The 20,746-nt window shown below is 38.4% G+C and overlaps 1 protein-coding gene and 1 pseudogene across 1 annotated transcript in view; one reads left to right on the top strand and one right to left on the bottom strand.

Annotated features, from left to right (window-relative positions):
- LOC126766148 (uncharacterized) overlaps window positions 1–20,746 on the bottom strand; it is an 897,272-nt gene that overhangs the window by 518,336 nt on the left and 358,190 nt on the right. The window lies entirely within an intron of this gene.
- On the top strand, window positions 6,432–7,216 carry LOC126766020 (adenosylhomocysteinase-like; annotated as a pseudogene).

Here is a 20,746-nt window from a genome sequence, read left to right as displayed (position 1 = left end):
CCTAAAGCAGCACTGACCGCCGCGTTCACTATCTGTGTAAGCTGGGTTTCGTTCATTTTGACTTCTTCTTCTTCTGATAATTTAATATTTTCAAAGCTAGAGACTAAGTCAATTAAGTTGACGGTTGGCCTATTCATATACCGTGTAACCAATACTCTTCACTATTCCTCAATTAATAATTGAAAAAGTTATTACTACTTTCACGAAATAAATACCGGATGCACCGTAAACTATTAGAGTTTAAATTTCACTTTCTTAATATATTTTATTTTTTAACAAGAAGTACCTTCAATATTTAGATCTTTGATTCTAAAATTGAAATTCGAGTTTCTCAACTTACATTAAATTCATGATTGCCGGCTGCTTCGATCTTCCTCCTATCCTGATCCACCAATGGAAAGCTGCTGCTCGTTTACAATAGCTGGTTGATTGCAGTTGCTGGCTGGTCCTTGATTCGATCGGCTTTCAGCGGCATAATCCTGATTGTTTGTGGCAGCTGGTTGATTGTAGTTGCTCGTTTTTAACCGACACCGACAAACTACTTTGCATAAACACAGCCCCACGTTGGGCGCCAATTATTAAAATAAGCCACCTTTGTTTTATTAACTCTTTATTAATTCGAGTGGAGCGCGTCCAGCTCGAAGAACACCAAACAAGAAACTGAACTAAACTTCTAATTACAAACTACCCGTTGCTGTTGCTGCCGCCGCTGCTGCGAAGCAGTTGTGGTATTGTGAGCTGGTATTTGCAGGCGTAAGCATGAATATGAGCTGATGGTATTGGCAGACGTGAGAACGTAAAATTGCTGACTCAGTCCACGCGCAATTTGGATGCAACTCAAAACTTGTTTCCGTTCATAATTCTGAGTGCGCTACTTGTTGCTGACTCAGGCCACGCGCAATATTTTACATTCTTGCGTCGCGTGATAACTTTTACAAAAAACTTAGTAGGGGACAGGGCCACGCCCACTTTTCCAAAAAATTTACGTCCAAATATGCCCTTCCCTAATGCGATCCTTTGTGCCAAATTTAACTGGGCATGGCAGTGTGCCGATTTTGCCCATCTAACTTAACCTTCTTATGGAGCCAAGAAATACGTGTACCAAGTTTCATTATGATATCTCAATTTTTACTTAAGTTACAGCTTGCACGGGCGGACGGACGGACAGACATCCGGATTTCAACTCTACTCGCCACCCTGATCACTTTGGTATATATAATCCTATATATGACTCTTTGAGTTTAGGACTTACAAACAACCGTTATGTGAACAAAACTATAATACTCTCCTTAGTAACTTTGTTGCGAGAGTATAAAAAGATAAGAAGTAGTAGTGTATGCCGTTGGGAACACTTATGTTTAAGATATGTGTACATACTGTCGGTATGTACAGTAGATTAGTATTAAGATATGTGTTTGTCTCTGCATATGGTGCATACATCAATTATGATAAGAAAATCTATAAATAAAGGAGCTCTGGGGAACCAGAGTTGAGTACTATTTTCATGGATAAATTCACTAACTATTTGACAGCGATTGAGATCAGGGAATTTCGTTCAGCTGATTTCAGAAAAGGCGGGATGCCAGAAGTAAACCGCTATAATTACCTGACAAAATCAGTGTGAAATGAAATTTCATTGAACTTTGCGAACATATTTTGGTAAAATAAATGTTTATTTAAATTAATTAATGATTTTGCATTTTAGTATTTAAATATGCATTTTCAAAGTGTTTAATTAAGTGTTTTGTATAATTTAACGAAAATGCTAATAATAAAGAAATGTGTGGTCGGAATATTTATCTAATATATATGTAAATATTATTTTAAGTTATGGTATATAAGTATATACTACATGTACTGAATACATTTATCTTGAATATGTGACGTTTTTTATGAATTGTTTTGTTTTTCTGTTTATTTATTATTTTAAATTGTTACATTAATTATAAAAAATATAATTACTTATCCACGTACTTATTAGTATTAGCATACAAATTGTGATATTTTTAGTGAATTGTTTTGCTTTCTCATGTTTATTTATATAGTAGTGTGAAAATTGCGAATTACCCAAAAATTATTTATAAAAGACACAATCTAATATTTTTCAGCACTGGCATCATTGGCAAATCTTATAAAAAATTTGAGTTTTGACAGCTCTTTCTCCAATCAAAGAGTTTCATATCATCTTATCAATGCTATTTTATACGTGAACTTAAACCGTCGCATTATTAATAATTTTTGGTGGCCCCGAAGTTTTTAAAACACGCGAGTGAAGTGAAAGTGATAAAGTAAATTCTATATAAAAAAAAAAATTTAATCAGAAATTGAAATAAAAAAAAAAAAAACAAATTCAAATAATAAAATTTCAAAACAAACAAAAAAACCATATTAACATCCGCACAGGTAAGAATATTTTTAATTATTACTCAACTCTTTATTATCTGATGTACAATTTTGTTTTTAAGAGAATGGAGAACCAAATAGAATTAGCAGAAAAACTGCAAAAACTTCATTTTAAATTCATGAATATGGATATAAAGGAAGAATTAAGAAATTTCGAAAAACTCCAAGATAGTTTGGACAAAAAATGGTCAGAATTTCAACGACAACGTACGCCAAGTTAAGCGAATTGATAACTATAATTCAAGAAAATGGTGCTCCCAGGAAAACGGAATGCTTTTCAAATCCTGGTTTAGTTCGCAGGTTACAGAATTAGAAAAAAATATTGAAGACTGCGAAATGAATGAAACATGCTCTCTAGATAGCTCAGAGAGGCTAATAGAAAAAACTCGTGATACTGTGCTTGAATTTATTAGCTAGCACGAAGGTGAAGAGTTAACAAGTATATTCTATGTTTAAGAAATAGATTTTACAAACTCAAATTAAAATTTATTAGCCAAAAAAGGTTGCCAATTTTACGTTTCCTCAAGTTGACATTCCCATTTTTTCAGGAGATTACGCTCAGTGGCAAACTTTTAGAGAACTGTTTGGGCAACTCGTAGTCTCTCAAAATGTTTCAGATACTTATAAAATGTGTATTTTAAAAACTAAATTAAGAGGATCGGCTGCAAGTTATATTGCAAATCTGCCTTCAACCTTGACGAATTTTTCAGTTGCCTGGAACCTTCTTAATGAAAAATTTGCAAATAAAAGGTTACTAGCAAATATCCGTACTTATTTCAAACAAATTTTAGATGCACCAGTAGTGACTGTGACTGTTCTTAGTGTATGAAAATTTCAAGAAAAATTCTGAAAGTAAAAAGCATTGGAAAGCTTTGTCTGCAGATAATTTGTTACAAGCTTTATTAAAGTATACGCTTGTGCAAAAATTAGACAACAATTTAAGACTTAGGTATGAAATTTGCCTTAAAAACCTAAGGAAATACCGACCTTAAATTCACTACACTCGTTTCTGAATCATGAATGGAAATGCAGGATAGGAGCACAAGCTTCAAAAACAACACAAAAATTTCAAAATGAAGAATTTAACATAATGGGATGCAATACTCAACACAATATAGTTTATTGTTATAAATTTAAAACTCTTTCTACACGAGACAAATGGGATGCAGTAATGAAAAACAAATTATCCACCAAATGTTTTAAAACAGGGCACAATATAAAAGAATGTAAAGGCGAAAGTTGCCTCACATGTCAAGGAAAGCATCATTTATGGCTCCACAAAGATAAATCCAGCTTAGTGATTAAAAATACGAAAAATGCGAGATTAAAAAGTGATTCTAAACATGTCCTGCACAGCAATTGTTGGTATAAAAGGTCGTAATGAAAGAAAAATAAAGGCACGTGGATAATGGGTCTCAAGTTCACCTTAAAACCAAAAAACTGAAAAATAAATTAAAACTTCCTTCCAGAAAAGAATCCATTATTATTGAAAGGGTTGGACAAAACAAGATCAATACAAAAGAAAGAGTTAATCTTCAATTAAAATCAATAATAGATCCTTCTGAAATAAACTTAGACACCATTGTGGTCCAAAGGATTGTATATCATGTTCCCACAAAATACATTAAAATTAAAAAAATTCCAGAGGATATAAAACTGGCCGACCCTTCATTTAATGTTCCAGGTAAAATTGGTTTCCTATTAGATGCGGGCATATTCTTTGATTTGTTAAAAAAAGAAAAAATAACTATTGAAAATCTTAATTACAAACTTCAGAACAGTGTGTCTGGGTGGTTGATATATATATGGATCAACTAACACAAGTTCCAATTTAGCGCACTGTGGTGTTGTGACATATTTAGATCAAAAACGAGATAATCAACTAAAAAACCTTTGGAAAATAAAATCCCTTGAAAATAGATGTGTTATAAAACTAAAGAAGAAACACATTGTGAGGAGCACTTTCTTAATAATTTTAAAATTTCTGTAGATGGTAAATTGACTGTAGCTTTCCCATTAAAAAAGGATAAATATAAATTTAGGTGAAAACACTTAAAAATAGTGCCCACAAGAGAAATGTTAACATGCTTAAGTCGAAATATTATTTACCACACGATCGTGTACAGAAACCAGATAGCACAACTACTAAATTAAGAGTCGTTTTTGATGCATCCTGTAAAACAGACAAGAATATTCTCTTGAATTCAATAATGCATTTTGGACCTAAGTTGCAAGAAGACTTATTTAATATTTTACTGAGGTTTAGAAAACATAGGTATGTATTCACAGCAGACATCGAGAAAATGTTTAGGCAAATATGGATTCGCCCAAAAGGATGAATGAATGTCAATTAATCTACTGGCGCGATGAAGATAATGAAATACTGCCAATATACACTCTTAAAACAGTTACATATGGTACTGCATCTGCACCTTATTTAGCAGTTAAATGTTTGCAGAAAATTGCAGAAATGGAGAGAAATGATTACCCAGAAGTAGCGGAAATAATCAATCTAGGTTTTTACATAGATGATCTTATAACAAGAGGAGATAATCTAGATGATGTCAAAATAATTCAACCTTAGAACAAGGTGTTCTAATAACATTGAACTTTTAAAGCATATTCCTCTTAAAGACAGAGAAAATCAACTTGACTTAAATAAGGAAACTAACAACGAAGTTAAAGCATTAGGTGTCACTTAGACTCCATTCGACGACCATTTTCGTATAACTTGCAATTGGAAGTGCAACGACAAGATTACTAAAAGGACCATTGTTTCAGACGTTTCCAAATTATTCGACCCATTGCGCTTTGTGAATCCCGTCACAGTTACTTCAAAAATTTTATTACAAGAGATGTGGAAATCAAAAACTGATTGGGATGAAAAGCCGTCACAGAAAGGCGAACTTCTAATGAATTGTTAAATCAAATACGAATATCCAGATGTATTTTATGCAATGAACCGCTAAATTAGGAGTCGCGCCAATAAAGATACTAATAACATTACCGCAGCTGGAACTTTGTGCGGCTCTCTTCGTGGGATTAACACAATTCTCTTTACTTTCATACTGATTCCACAATGATACTGAATTGGTTACAGCTAGAGCCTGGACGCTTACAGATATTTGCGACTAATAGAGTACATTTCATAAAAACTTACACCAACATAAATAATTGAAGGCATTTCTTCTCAAAAGAGAGTCCGGTGGATATTAACCGAAAAACAAACATTTCAACTGAAAGACGAACAATTCTAAAGAATATAAACTATAAAAAATGGTTTCGTATTCCTACAAAACGTTATAATTAACATATTTAAATTTATAGATATCGTTACTAAAAACCATTAATGAATAAAATTTATTATAAATGAAAAGCATTAAATTATATAGTCCGTCAAGTACACAAAAAATATTTTGATTTTAAACTAAAACTAATTAATTCTAATAAACAAACTCCAAAAAATTCCAAACTAGTTACTGTTGCTCCAATTGTAGACAACAATAATATTATACGAGTAGGAGGTAGGATCCAAAGTAATAATCTTTCAGAGGATGCTAAGCATTCTTTACTTCCCTCTAATGAAGATGAAAACGACATTTTAAGCAAAGATGGCAAATATAGTAAATGTAGACGTACGGATAAGCAATGGCACATCGTAGAGAGCGATGCACAATGTTTATCCTTTTCCTACTGAAGAAAAAGTATGCAAATAATTAATACAGAGAGATGCGGTCGACTCGAACTAGAACACAAGAAAAATAATAGACGTTATACTTACTTTGTTAAGCTTACTTATAGTTTTACCATGCTTAAAATGATATAAAATTTTTAAAAATAGTTCTGAAGTATTTTTTGAAAAATGGTTCTCTGTTGAGTTGACCAGGACAGCGTGGGATATAATTGTCCACATCAATTTACTTCAATACTCATTTGAAAGGCACCAAATCTTAAATTCACCAAAACATTTGAAATACTCAACGACATTTGAAGAGGATTAAGTGATCTCAATGATTCACGACGTCATCATGTTCACAGGGAGGAGGGTGCACAGGGTGTACTACTCCTTTATTCTCGATAATAGTGGTGATTTGACAAACTTAGTGCATGAAAAGTTCCCGCAGTACCCGAAGGGCTTCAAGGGTTTGAGCAAAGAAACTACAATCGGTGTACACAATTTATATAAAATGGTGAAGGAGAGACGCCTCGGTGTGCTAGCCATCATCGTCAACGATTCGGTGACCAAAAGTAAATTCTATAATCTATATGGTTGTCGCGGGTTGCTAATTGATGGTATTAAACGGCCCACCGATGTAATGATTGCTGGCAAAGTGTGCTGTGTTGCTGGTTATGTGATATTGGTAAAAGTTGTGCATAAACTCTAGTTTCGGCGGAATCGTTATTGTCCCCGAAATCGATTCCATCATTGCTTTGCAAGCGGCTATGGAAGGCTATGAAGTAACCACCATGGAGCAGGCATACAAAGAAGCTAGCATCTTCGTAACAACAACTGGTTACAAGGACATTATTACTGGCGCACATTTTGAACACATGCCCGACGATGACATCGTTTGTAATATTGATAATTTCGATTGTGAAATCGACGTCGCTTGTTTGAATGCCAATGCCAAGGAGAAGATTAATAACAAACCCCAAGCCTGGTAACTTTGGGCTTCGCGCACGGTCATCCCAGCTTGAGATGTTCAACTTCTTGTGGACCAAGGCTGACAAATACAACGTAGATGTGCCTCTGTTGCCGAAAATACTCGATGAACAGGTCGCCAGTCTATACTTTGAGAAATTAGGCATCTGAAAAATACTTGAATTATTTTAAAGTGTAAACACTTCAACGTGGGCCGTATGTTCAGATTTATGAACAGTTCTTAAAAGCGCCGCGTTAGCATGGCTCGACTTGCATCAAATTCGTATCCCCTCCAGAAATTACGATCTTGAGATGAATAAAGAGATACATAAGAGGGCCTTACTCTTGATCGAAGACACATGTTACGTCATGTGCAATAGTTCATTTGTTAGGTTAGCAATGCTGGCGCCAAATTGTGAAATTAATGACTGCATTGCTATTGCTATTTATCATTTATCATTAAATCTGCTCAAGATTTCTTTGAGCAATTGTTGACGATCGGTAATGGTTGAGTACCTGTTGATGGTTCGAGCGGATTGATTTCATTTCCTATAACTTTGTCTAATCGAAAGACGAACTTATCAACAAACATCATTATACGTGCTAACCACAAAAGTAATGAACTGTTGAGTGAGCGAGCAATTTTAGCGGCAAAGAATAAAGATGTAGAATACCTAACTTACGAGTTCAGATTGAGGACATCGGATCAATGCATGAATTCAAATCTATTGGCTAAGTAATGAATGAAGATGAAGCAACTAACTAATCAATTGAATCCTTGAGTGAGGCTGGCTTGCCAACGAACAATTTACGCTTAATGGTTGAATTCGAAGTAATAATTCTTCGAAACATAAACCAGACAAAACTATATAAGGGTAAGCGTTTGGTGGTAAGTAGATTGATGAACAATGTGATTTTCGTTACAATACGCAAAGGAAAATTTGAAGGTAAGGAAGTTTTGATTCGGAGTATACCGATGATCCCAACCGATATGTCGCTTGATGTTAAAATACTTCAACTTCCGATTCTGTCATTCGTAATGACCATTAACAAATCTCAAGGTCAATCTTTTAAAGTTTGTGGTTTGAATCTGGAATACCCACGTTTTCGCATTAAATAGAAAAAATCGTGTATTACAAGGTACTTAACTGAAGAGTACGACTTAAATATTTTATTTGCATTTCCTAATAAAAGGAGAATAGAGAAATGCGATGGACGGGACAAGGACAGAGACGAGTAGGTCCTTGTGACATTTACTACAGTGGCCATATAAAAGAGCGCAAGTTTGGTGTTGGATTCGTGGTGGGAGAGAGACTCCGTCGCCGAGTACTATCATTCACTCCGGTGAATGAACGTCTAGCCACAACCCGCATCAAAGCGAGGTTCTTCAACATATCGCTGATCTGCGCCCACGCTCCGACGGATGAGAAGGACGATGTGACCAAAGATGCCTTTTATGAGTGCTTGGAACGCACTTATGAGAGATGCCCCCGCCACGATGTCAAATTCGTGCTTGGCGACTTTAACGCCAGGGTGGGCAAAGAAGGTATCTTTGGCACTACGGTCTGTAAATTCAGCCTCCACTAGGAAACATCCCCAAATGGGTTGAGGCTGATCGACTTCGCCGGGGCCCGAAATATGGTTATCTGTAGTACTAGATTCCAGCATAAGAAGATTCATCAAGCTACCTGGCTGTCTCCGGATCGAAAAGTCACCAACCAGATCGATCATGTTGTGATAGACGGACGACACGTCTCCAGTGTTTTAAATGTTTGAGCGCTCCGAGGTCCTAACATCGACTCGGACCACTATCTTGTTGCAGCTAAGATTCGCACCCGCCTCTGTGCAGCAAAAAACGCGCGCCACCAAACACAAGGAAGGTTGGACGTCGAGAAGCTGCAATCACAACAGACAGCCGAACGATTTTCTACTCGGCTTGCACTCCTGCTCTCTGAGAGCACTCGTCAACAACTCGGTATAAGGGAACTGTGGGACGGAATTTCAAACTCCTTACGTACAGCTACAACCGAAACCATTGGTTTTCGGAAAGTGCAAAAGAACAGCTGGTACGACGAGGAGTGCCGTGTCGCAGCGGAGAGAAAACAGGCTGCCTACCTAGCAACGTTACGATCGACCACAACACGTGCGGGATGGGATAGATACCGAGAGTTGAAGAGGGAAGCGAGACGCATTTGCAGACAAACGAAGTGAGGCCGAAATGCGTGAGTACGAAGAGCTTGATAAGCTGGCCGGCAGGGGTAATGCTCGAAAATTCTACGGAAAAATGCGGCGGCTTACAGAAGGTTTCAAAACCGGAGCATACTCTTGTAGAACCCCCAAAGGTGATCTAGTCACTGATGCCCCGAGCATACTTAAATTATGGAGGGAACACTTCTCCAGCCTGCTGAATGGCAGTGAACGTACAACGCCAGGAGAAGGCGAACCCGACTCCCCAATCGATGACGATGGAGCAGACGATCCATTACGTTCGAATAGCAATTACCCGCCTGAAGAACAACAAAGCGGCGGTGGCCGATGGATTACCGGCCGAGCTATTCAAACACGGCGGCGAAGAACTGATAAGGTGCATGCATCAGCTTCTTTGTAAAATATGGTCGGACGAAAGCATACCCAACGATTGGAATTTAAGTGTGCTATGCCCAATCCATAAAAAAGGAGACCCCACAATCTGCGCCAACTACCGTGGGATTAGCCTCCTCAACATCGCATATAAGGTTCTATCGAGCGTATTGTGTGAAAGATTAAAGCCCACCGTCAACAAACTGATTGGACCTTATCCGTGTGGCTTTAGACCTGGTAAATCAACAAGCGACCAGATATTCACCATGCGCCAAATCTTGGAAAAGCCGCGTGAAAGGAGAATCGACACCCACCACCTCTTAGTCGATTTCAAAGCTGTTTTCGACAGCACGAAAATGAGCTGCCTTTATGCCGCAATGTCTGAATTTGATATCCCCGCAAAACTAATACGGCTGTGTAAACTGATGTTGAGCAACACGAAAAGCTCCGTCAGGATCGCGAAGGACCTCTCCGAGCCGTTCGAGACCAAACGAGGTTTCAGACAAGGCGACTCCCTATCGTGCGATTTCTTCAACCTGCTTCCGGAGAAAATAGTTCGAGCAGCAGAACTAAAAGATAAGGTACCATCTTCTATAAGAATGTACAGCTGCTGGCATATGCCGATGATATTGATATCATCGGCCTCAACACCCGCGCCGTTAGTTCTGCTTTCTCCAGACTGGACAAGGAAGCAAAGAAAATGGGTCTGGCAGTGAACGAGGGCAAGACGAAATATCTCCTGTCATCAAACAAACAGTCGTCGCACTCGCGACTTGGCTCTCACGTTACTGTTGACAGTCATAACTTTGAAGTTGTAGATAATTTCGTCTATTTAGGAACCAGTATTAACAAGTTTCTGCGAAAGATTTATGGTCCTTTGCGCATTGGCCACGGCGAATATCGCATTCGATGAAACGATGAGCTGTACGAGATGTACGACGACATTGACATAGTTCAGCGAATTAAAAGATAGCGGCTACGCTGGCTATGTCAGCTCGATAGAACCTTATATGCGATATTGAGAAGGCTAATCCCACGGTAGTTGGCGCAGATTGTGGGGTCACCTTTTTTATGGATTGGGCATAGCACACTTAAATTCCAACCGTTGGGCATGCTTTCGTCCGACCATATTTTACAAATAAGCTGATGCATGCTCCTTATCAGTTCTTCACCGCCGTGTTTGAATAGCTCGGCCGGTAATCCATCGGCCACCGCCGCTTTGTTGTTCTTCACGCGGGTAATTGCTATTCGAACTTCTTCATGGTCGGGCAATGGAACGTCTGCATCCATCGTCCTGGCGTTGTACGTTCACTGCCATTCAGCAGGCTGGAGAAGTGTTCTGTCCATAATCTAAGTATGCTTTGGACATCGGTCTCTAGATCACCTTTGGGGGTATGCTCCGGTCTAGAAACCTTCCGTAAGCCGCTGCATTTTTTCGTAGAATTTTCGAACATTACCCCTGTCGGCCAGCTTATCAAACTCTTCGTACTCACGCATTTCGGCCTCTTTCGTTTTCTGTCTGCAATTTGCTTGGGAAGCTCTAAAAGCACGTTACGAAAACTGCGATATTAATGAATTTGCTTATAAGCAACTCTTTTTGTATTTTACACATCTGATTGATTAATTTGTCTTCGGGGAATACCAAAATAACAAGAGCATAACGGTTGTGTCATGATCAATCAAGCTATGACTCATTATTCGCAGCGAAGTTGAGCGTGTTGGTCGTGCGAAAGTTTTGAAGCATATTATAAAAAAATAATTAAAATACTTAAAATGTAAATTTGTAAAAAATATTTACCCAGCTTTACGAACAAATAGTGAAAGAAAAAAATGCAAGTGAAAAAATTAGAAAATATTTTTGTATTGTACCGCTAAATTTTTTTGTTTGTGCAAGTTGCTTGTAAGTAACTTTGGGCGTTTAGGTCATAGAGACATTAAAATGAGTGAAGCACGAAAAGGGCTGTGTAATTAAACATACAACAGATTTTGGGAGACAGACTGGACAAATCTTCCGCCGAATAGTGTGATGAAGACGAGGAAGAGTCAAAGTTGCATATAAGCAACTTTCAATATGTTTTGACCGGATCACGCTAGAGAGCTAAAACATGGCAATTAATTGAGACATTTTAAGTCAGAAAATCAAGAAAAAAAATTGTCTGGTAGTTGGCTTAGGTGCGGTCCTGAAAAGGTTAAAAAACAATTCCCTAACACACTCGCCTTAGGTCACTCTCGCACCTCTGCAATACAGCAATTTCTAAACATGGAAAGAAAGGTGAACTAAAATCGGAATATGATGTTGTGTTAGAAGAATACCTCCATTTAGACCGCATGGAGGAAGTATACCCAAGGGGAAAAATCATGATTCAATGCAGTAGTAAAGCCAGACAAATAAACAACGAAAGTAAGAGTTGTTTTCTATGCCTCGAAAACGACAAGCTTCAGGAATTCCCTAAATGATTTAAGGGACCCACACTCCAACCAGATTTAAAGCACCTGATATTAAATAGGCGTATATTCAATGGGGACGTTGAAAAAATATATCGCAAATAGTCGTACATAAAGACGATCAAGATCTTCAACGAATTATTCGAAGATCCCCCACAAGTCCACTACGCGACTTCAAATTAAAAACAGTTACCTTTAGTCATTACTGTGCACCATATCTAGCCATTCAAACTCTCCACAAATTGGCAGAAAAAACAATGTCAGAATTTCCTCTGGCAACTGAAGTGTTAAAATTACAACCGTATCATACGAGCATTTGTTACAGGTAATAAATGCCCTCAACGTCGCAGGGTTCCCCTTAAAAAGATCACAGCTAATTACGCAAATGCCTTAAAAAATATATCAAACGACACTTTGTTGGATATGAGTTTTATTATGCGATATCGGACCAGTTTTCATACAAAACTGAGTCCATATCCGCATTATCCGCCATAACGAAGAGACATATTTTATAACCGATAGCGAAACTTTTCGACACCACAGGATGCCTTTCGCCAATTATGATACAAACGAAAGTCCTGAATCAAGAATTATGGCGGAGTCCATATCCGCATTATCCGCCATAGCGAAGAGACATATTTTATCCCCGGTAGCTAAACTTTTCGACACCACTGGATGCCTTTCGCCAATTATGATACAAACGAAAGTCCTGATTCAAGAATTATGGCTAGACGGAACTGACTGGGACGAACAAGTGAAAAATTGTCCCATTAATCTAATAATCCACGGTGGGTAAACTATTCCCCCGAATACAAAGTGGAACTACACGGCTTCTGCGACGCCTCTGAAAAGACATATAGTGCCACTATATACATATGTGCACACACAAAACGATACCGCAACCACAAGCCAACTACTGGTGGCAAAAGCAAAGGTTGCGTCTCTAAAAACGCTAAGTTTACCACGACTTGAACTCTGTAGCGCTCTGCTACTAGCAAAACTAGTTTCCATGGTATTTAAGTGAATCTAAACATGACGAAATACAAATTATATCTATCTTCCGATTCCGAAATAGTTGTAGCGGGTTAGAAAAGCCACCACACGCGTGCAAAACATGTATTTCCAGCCGCATGGTGACATGATCAGCCACATAGTGACATGTAGCCAGTGCTGACAATCCTGCCTATCTAGGAACAAGAGGGCGTAAACACCTGCACCTTGCCAACACCACCCTCTGGTGGTATCATTACTAAGAGAATCCAAGCCTGTTGACAAAAAGAGTTCACTCTTAGTACTAAATCCAATTCTAGACACGAATTCGCTTCGGGCGAATCATGGGCTTGCTAATTCAAGCCTAACATATAACGAACGCCATCCCATAATAATACCAGAGAAGTCACCATTTGCCACATTATTCCTTAATTATATCCACATGCCAATGCTCCATACCGAACATTGCCTCATGCAACATATGGTACGAAAAGAGTATTGTATTCCTCGTCTTAAGCCCCAAATCAAGAAGTGCAGTTTCATGTGCAAGACTATGCACAAACAGAAACTGTGAACTTAGATTATGGCAGCGTTCAGGTGAAGAACCAGCTCCGACACCAACTACTTGTTCGGCTGTCAATGTGAACCGCCAAGCGGCTGCCCTGGTTGCAGCGCCCCGAACCACCACACCAACGGCTTCTCATAGCGGAAAGCCAGCATTGCTATCAACACCCACACCAGCGGCGGACCCACAGCGCATTCGATGCCCACCGGTTGCCTCACTGCGACATATTTAAAGAGTTGCAACCTTAGCAACGTCAACCGGCACACGGCTATTGTCTTAATTGCCTGGCGCCAAAGCATAACACTCAGGAGTGTACATCGGGTAATCTGTGCCAGATATGTATGCAGCTTCATCACATCATGCTACAACGAATCACCAGGCACGGTCACCATCTTGCCGGCCGCAACTGCGACGCTGTACCACACCCGCCAATAAGCCGGGATGCATGGTCCCGTCGTACAATAGGCCCATCATCATCCCGTATCTGGCGGCCACAAAATGGGCCAACAACATGTGCTACTTCGGACTGAGTAGGCAATTGAGACGTAAAGTCCTCTCTTGACGAACAAAAACCAAACTCTGTAGTCGCTCATAATTCCCGTCCTGCTATATGGTGCAGAGGCTCGGACGATGACAACATCTGATGAATCGACGGTGCGAGTTTTTGAGAGAAAAGTTCTGCAAAAGATTTATGGTCTTTGCGCGTTGGCCAGAGCGAATATCGCATTCGATGGAACTATGAACTGTATGAGATATATGACGACATTGACATAGTTCAGCGAATCAAAAGACAGCAGCCACGCTGGCTAGACAGATGACTGTCACTGTTCTGTAGTGGAGAGTGGTAGAGAAGTCTTAAATAGAATATCATGGATTCAAAATAAGATGAACTTTTTACAGAAAGTTAAATACGTGAAAAAATTATAATAATTTTTACCATAACCTATTAACGACGCATGTTACAAACATGTCTCGCGAGCATACCGTTTGAATTTTTTATACCCTGAACAGGGTATATTAAGTTTGTCGCGAAGTTTGTAACACCCAGAAGAAAGCGGGAATGTTGGGCCACGTTTTGATTTCGGTTAAAAAGTCACATAAAAGTTATTTTTTGTGAAAATTCCAAAGCATGGATTTGTAGTGCGAGTCGTAACCTTCCTTTTGATAACATTGGTTTGATAAAATTCTACAAAAATTTAAAAGTTATAGCCATTGGCGCAAAAAACCTGATTTTGCGATTTTGAAAAAAGGTGGGGGATGTCGGGCCAGTCTGTAAATCGATCAAAACATGATTGTTACCGATGAAAAACGTTTATTTATCAATGAAAATGAAAGAGAGATTCATAAATAATAAGAAAAATAGGAATTGGCGAAAAAAAATTATTCCGACTCGCAGTGGATGCAGGTGTAAGTGTTCGGGTTCGGTCCGGCACATTTCAAGTGAACCCCTCGATCACAAACGATGCAATGGGCCGTGTTTTGACGATTCTCGTGCTTCGGCATCTTTTTCTTGCAAATCGTGCAAAAATCGAAGTCCTCTTCGATGTCGGTTTCGGTCGGAGACGGGCTTCTCTTCCGTGGCGTCTTCGATTTGCCACGGCCTTTTTGCTTCTTAGCTGCTGGTTCATCGGCTGCCTTCGTCAATTTTTGCCGCTTTTTTCGGCCTTGTCACGCAGATCTGCGACAACCTCAGGCGATTTCAAAATCGTTGACTCCATTGTCTTGCGGCCACGTTTTGATTTCGGCGCAAGTGTGCCCAATTTCAACGGGCCAACCGATTTCAATGCATCACGGAGCTGTGGAGCCGAAACAAGAGACAACGACGATGATGCAGCACCACTTGTTGAAGCTGGGGCACTTGTCGATGCCTCCGACGTTGACACCTCCTCATTCGCAGCAGTCACAATGGCATCACCAGAGGCAAGAACTCGACGTTGATTGTCGGCGTCTTTCTCTTCGTCACCGAACAAATTTTCGCCGCTCAGTTCCGAAGCGACAAAGTCAACTTCAGTGAAAAGGGTAGATGCCAGTTGTTCGGAAGCCGGATTTTATGGTTTTCGGCGTTAACATAACATCGAGGCACTGATCGACAAGGAGCGGCACATGATGCAGATCGAAAGTGACACCAATGTTGGACTTTTTCCATGCATCATGCTTCACGGTCATCATGCCTTTAAATGGTGCAAATACCGCAACATCTAGCGGCTGCATTTTGTGCGTGCATTTCGGCGGAAAAGACAGCAACGTGATGCCATGATCCAACGCCAAATCTATCGCCTCGATCGATAAATGCGAACCGTGGTTGTCCAGCAGCAACATGGTTGGCGAATCGGCATTAGCACCGGTGTGCTTGATGAAATGACGCATGAATTGAGGGAATACGTCAGAATTCATGTAACCAGAACCGTTCGCAACACCAACAGCGCCATGACTCGCATGAGTCATAAAAATCTCTTTCATGTTGACTCGGGGAAAGAGGAAGAATGGCGGTATAGACTGGCCACTAGCGCTGACAGCCAAAGCCAAAGACACATTAGTGCCTTTTTTGGCAGATGTTGATGAGCCGACCTGCTTTTGTCCTTTGCGCGCGATGGTTTTGACAGGTCTGGTTGGCACGGTCGGGCACCCGGTTTCATCCATGTTCCATATTCGGTGAGGTTCAAACGGCGTCTTACCGAGAACGGATGAAAGGTTGGCAAAGAATGCATCGACATTCTCTTTGTTGAATCGCTTCGCACGGCTCTGGTTTACTTGCTGTGGTGTTCGCAGTGACAAATTTTTGTGGCGTTTCATGAACGCCAACTGCCAATCCTTACTCTCCTGTTGATTGTCGTTCCATGGATCCGGATACGACGCGCCAACTTTCCGAGCAAATTCATACGCGAACTTACGAAGCTCCATCAAACTAATTCCATAGTTGATGTCGCTGGCCTGGAGAATGTAGCTTATCAGCGCCTTCTCTTGTTCGATGTTGAAGATCTGAAATAAAAAAAAATATTTCTTATTCGATGAAAGAAAAAGAAAGAAACCAACAGAACTCACTGTTTTTGTGCCCATCGTCGTGCTTTCAGCCAGCAAATTCTTCATTACATCGGCATTGGCAGTAGTAACGTCGATGCTCGCACCATCAAATGCTGCAATATAACACATCATGTTGGTCCTCGGAATTTTGTGTGCCGTCGCAGATTGTCGAACGCTGTTGTGATTTCACCAACTTGATCGCCTCCAAAATGTTGTCGAAATCAACAATTTTCTCTAATTTGGGATAGTACCGCGGCATAATGACTAAAAAAAATTTTTCGGAGCACGAAACTATCAGGAAATGTTGATAAACTATGGTGTTGTTGAAATTCTGCACGAAAAATCACTTATACACGTCAAATATATGAAGTTGGCATGTCAAATGTAAAAAACTATGTGGCCCGAGATTCCCCAAACGCTCATATTTGCAAAATGGCGGTGGATAATGAACACAATGTAAATTCGTGCAAAATTTCTTTTGTGTGTCGAAGGCTAAAGGCTCAACTAATATTATAAACATATTTACCTGGATGAATTTATTGGAAAATGTGAAAAAAATCAACTGTGCACAGAGTTGAAAAAAAACTTTCGGAGTGTCGAATTTCTTTTTGTTGTCGCAGAGAGGTTATAACACGTGTTCACAGCTCGAGTGCTATATAGAAACTGAGCTTAGTTACATTATGCATATACATAAATGATCAGTATGTTGAGCTGAGTTGATTTAGCCAAGTCCCTCAGTTTTTAAGATATCGTTTTGAAATTTTGCAAATGTCATTTTGTCAAGAAATTGCTCATTTGTCAGAACTGCCGATATATATATAACATGTAGCTGCCATACAAACTGAACGATCGAAATCAAGTTCTTGTATGGAAAACTTTCACATTTGGTAATGTATCTTCACAAAAGTTGGCACAGGTTATTTTCTAAGATAATAAGAAGAAATTGTTCTGATCGGTTAAGTATATATATGCTTGCATGGGAAACTTCCTCATTTAACAATATATCTTCACGAAATTTAGAATGAGTTATTGTTCATAAAAATAATATAATATCGGATGAAATTGTCCAGATCGGCTCACTATAGCATATAGCTGCTAAACAAACCGAACGATCGGAATCAAGTTCTTGTATGGAAAACTTTCGTTTTGACGTGGTATCTTCCCGAAATTTGACATGGATTACTGCTTAAGGTAAAAATATAATATCCGAAAAAATTTTTCAGATCGGATTACACTATAGCATATAGCTTCCATACAAACTGAACACATAGTTACTAAAAGAAATGCACCTGTGAAGAGTATATTAGCTTCTGTGCAGCCGAAGGTAACGTTTTTTCTTGTTCTATCAAAAGTTAATTCAATACACACAGATATGAAAATGTCGATGGCAAAACACAACTCTTTTCGCCAATGGTGTCATTGCATGCATTATCTGAGGAAATACTTGTACATCTATCAATGTATTTTTCAATCACTACGTTTCTAACTCATAATGAAGATATATTTATAAAAAATACACAAGCGAAATATTATAAAAATGTATAAGAAATTAAGAAATCGCATGCCATAAATACATTCATTCCTCGGTTTGTCAAAAATATTTCCTGTGTAATAAAGTTAACAAAACTGTTATTCTACATACTCCTTTCTGTTAAAGTCGAAACAATGTGAATACTTCACTGGGTGAATTCCATTTTTGTGAGGTGAATTCACCTGGTTGAAATTTTACAAATGCTCGCTGTCGAACATGCATCTTCTCAATGTTCTCTGCCACAACCGCATCATTTTTTTATACTAGCTAAAAAACGGCGCATATGTCAAGGAAAGCTAACTGTGGTGTCAGTTTGTTCTTGAAATGTTTGAAAAGCTGTAATTTTTTGCTTTTATAATCATAAAATTTTGTTTATCTTACTTATAAAATTAATATTTTTCAATGGTATTGAATTTGAAAAATTGTTTGTTATAAATTTTATTGTCATCCACTACCAATTTTTGCCATTATAAATATTTAATTTTGTTTCTTTTTACATACATATTTTCAATAAAAGTGAAGTTCATGAAAGTTTCATGAAATCTTACTTGCTTAACTCATTTTGCACATACAAGTATATCCGGCCTGTTGTTACATGTATGTAAAGCGGGCCCACCCACCTGCGCTAAAATTTTTCCTTTTTAATTTTCACAGTTGATTTTTATTCCCTTTTAGAGTCTACGCTAAATATTTCAGATCTTTACTTTGAAATTCGCGCTCTCTTCGATAATGTATTAAAAATAAGTTTGTACGGAATACTTTTGATTCTTGCAATATGAGAGGGATGCATAGCGATGCCCCGATGGTTTCATAATAACAAACATGTGCATTTTTCCGAAAAGGAAGAAGTCGCACGATGCCATATCAGGTGAATACGAGGGATGGTTAATGTTTAAAATGTGATTTTTGGTCAAATAATCGGTCAAAAGATGCCCTTCGAATGTTTGATTGGTCGTCAGTCAATTTGTGCGGAACAAACCGTGCACACACCTTTCGTAAGCCCAAATATTTCAATGATGATTTCGGCTGACTTGATAATCGTCAATTAGGTCCTCACGGCCACTTTGAAAACATTGAAACCACTCGTGCATTCTGCTACGGCAGTGCCGGATTAGCCACGTAGAAAATGTCACGGGCCCCGCACTCCAACTGACCGTAATTAAAAAAATATAAATTTAGATGGATCGTAAAATAAGCTTGCATGCTTTAAACGCGAAGCGCTTAGGCTATGCTTCAGTTCCACCTGAAAATCTAAAACTTCGATTTAGTCACGTTAAATCCTAAAAATAAGTAGGCATTTTACGAACTTCTTAACTTTAATGTTCTAATGTTTAATTATAAATATTATAATCGACATATTGAGGCTAGTATCTAAACTAGGTACATTTCTACCTCTCAAGCGTTAAGATTTTTATTTTTTAATTAAATAAATATTTTCATAAAATAAAATAAAAAGAAAATCATTATCGAATATCACTAGATTTTTTATTCTTCATTGCCGTCGAAAGAAAATAAGTATAATTATTAAATTTTTACAATATTTTTATTGAAAATAATTGTTTAGTGACATTCTTGTGACCTTCCATATTACAAAAAAAAACATTATTTCATATCACAAAACACAGTAATTAAAATGTTTTATGTAGTTATTTCTTTTTCCAAGCGGACGCTGACCTCTTAACAGCGCAAAAATTTTTAGTTCAGCCCAGCATTGGAATACATTTTCAATAACGTCGATCAAAACGCGGACTGCCGTAATAAAGCTTACGGACTACTTTTACGATGAATAAGTTAGAAACGGGAATAATGACAATTACGTGGAACGGAATCCTAGAACGCTTGCAAGCGACTAGTGCTTCGCTGCAATCGTCTGGTCAAGACCTTAATACAGGATGCGCCCTTTATCAATCATTATCCACTTTTTCGGAAATTGAGGCAAGAGCCAAAGATCAGACCTACTGTGAAAAATACCAGTAACGGACATCACGACGAATCAAGCAAAATACAAAGTACGACCATTTCAGCGGCTCTACTACACTCGACGATTTTGTTGAAAATCAAACACCTGGATAGCATTTCGAAGTTGAGGTATTTATTGTCATTATTGATAACGTAGTGTCTTCTTTAACTAAACGTATGAAAGCATATCATAAAATTACTAGTATTTTTCGACATTTCGACAGCTAAAATATCTTACAACAGAAGAGATTTTGGAAAAATCCTGGTCATGAAGATGATTTGGAGAACAGGCTAGGCAGCAAATTAGTGCAGGTCGCAGAGCTGCTGAAATCAGATGTGGCTACTGTTATTGACAGCAAGAAACAGGAGCCTCTGGAGTAGCAATATTATAAACTTTTATTAAATAATTCTTTAGAATCGTGTTTCCCAAACTTAGAAATTGCTTTGCGAATTTACTTATTTCTCGTGATCACTAACTGCAGTGGCGAACGTTCTTTTTCAACATTAAAACGTATTAAAAATGAATTAGGGCAGAGAACGTCTTAATCACATCACTCTGTTGAATAAAGAGCATGACTTGCTTAAAGAGGTCGATATTGAAAGTATTATA

The sequence above is a fragment of the Bactrocera neohumeralis genome, unplaced genomic scaffold (assembly GCF_024586455.1).
Source record: "Bactrocera neohumeralis isolate Rockhampton unplaced genomic scaffold, APGP_CSIRO_Bneo_wtdbg2-racon-allhic-juicebox.fasta_v2 cluster11, whole genome shotgun sequence".
NCBI classification, from domain to species: domain Eukaryota; kingdom Metazoa; phylum Arthropoda; class Insecta; order Diptera; family Tephritidae; genus Bactrocera; species Bactrocera neohumeralis.
This window is presented reverse-complemented; position numbering and strand designations above follow the sequence as displayed.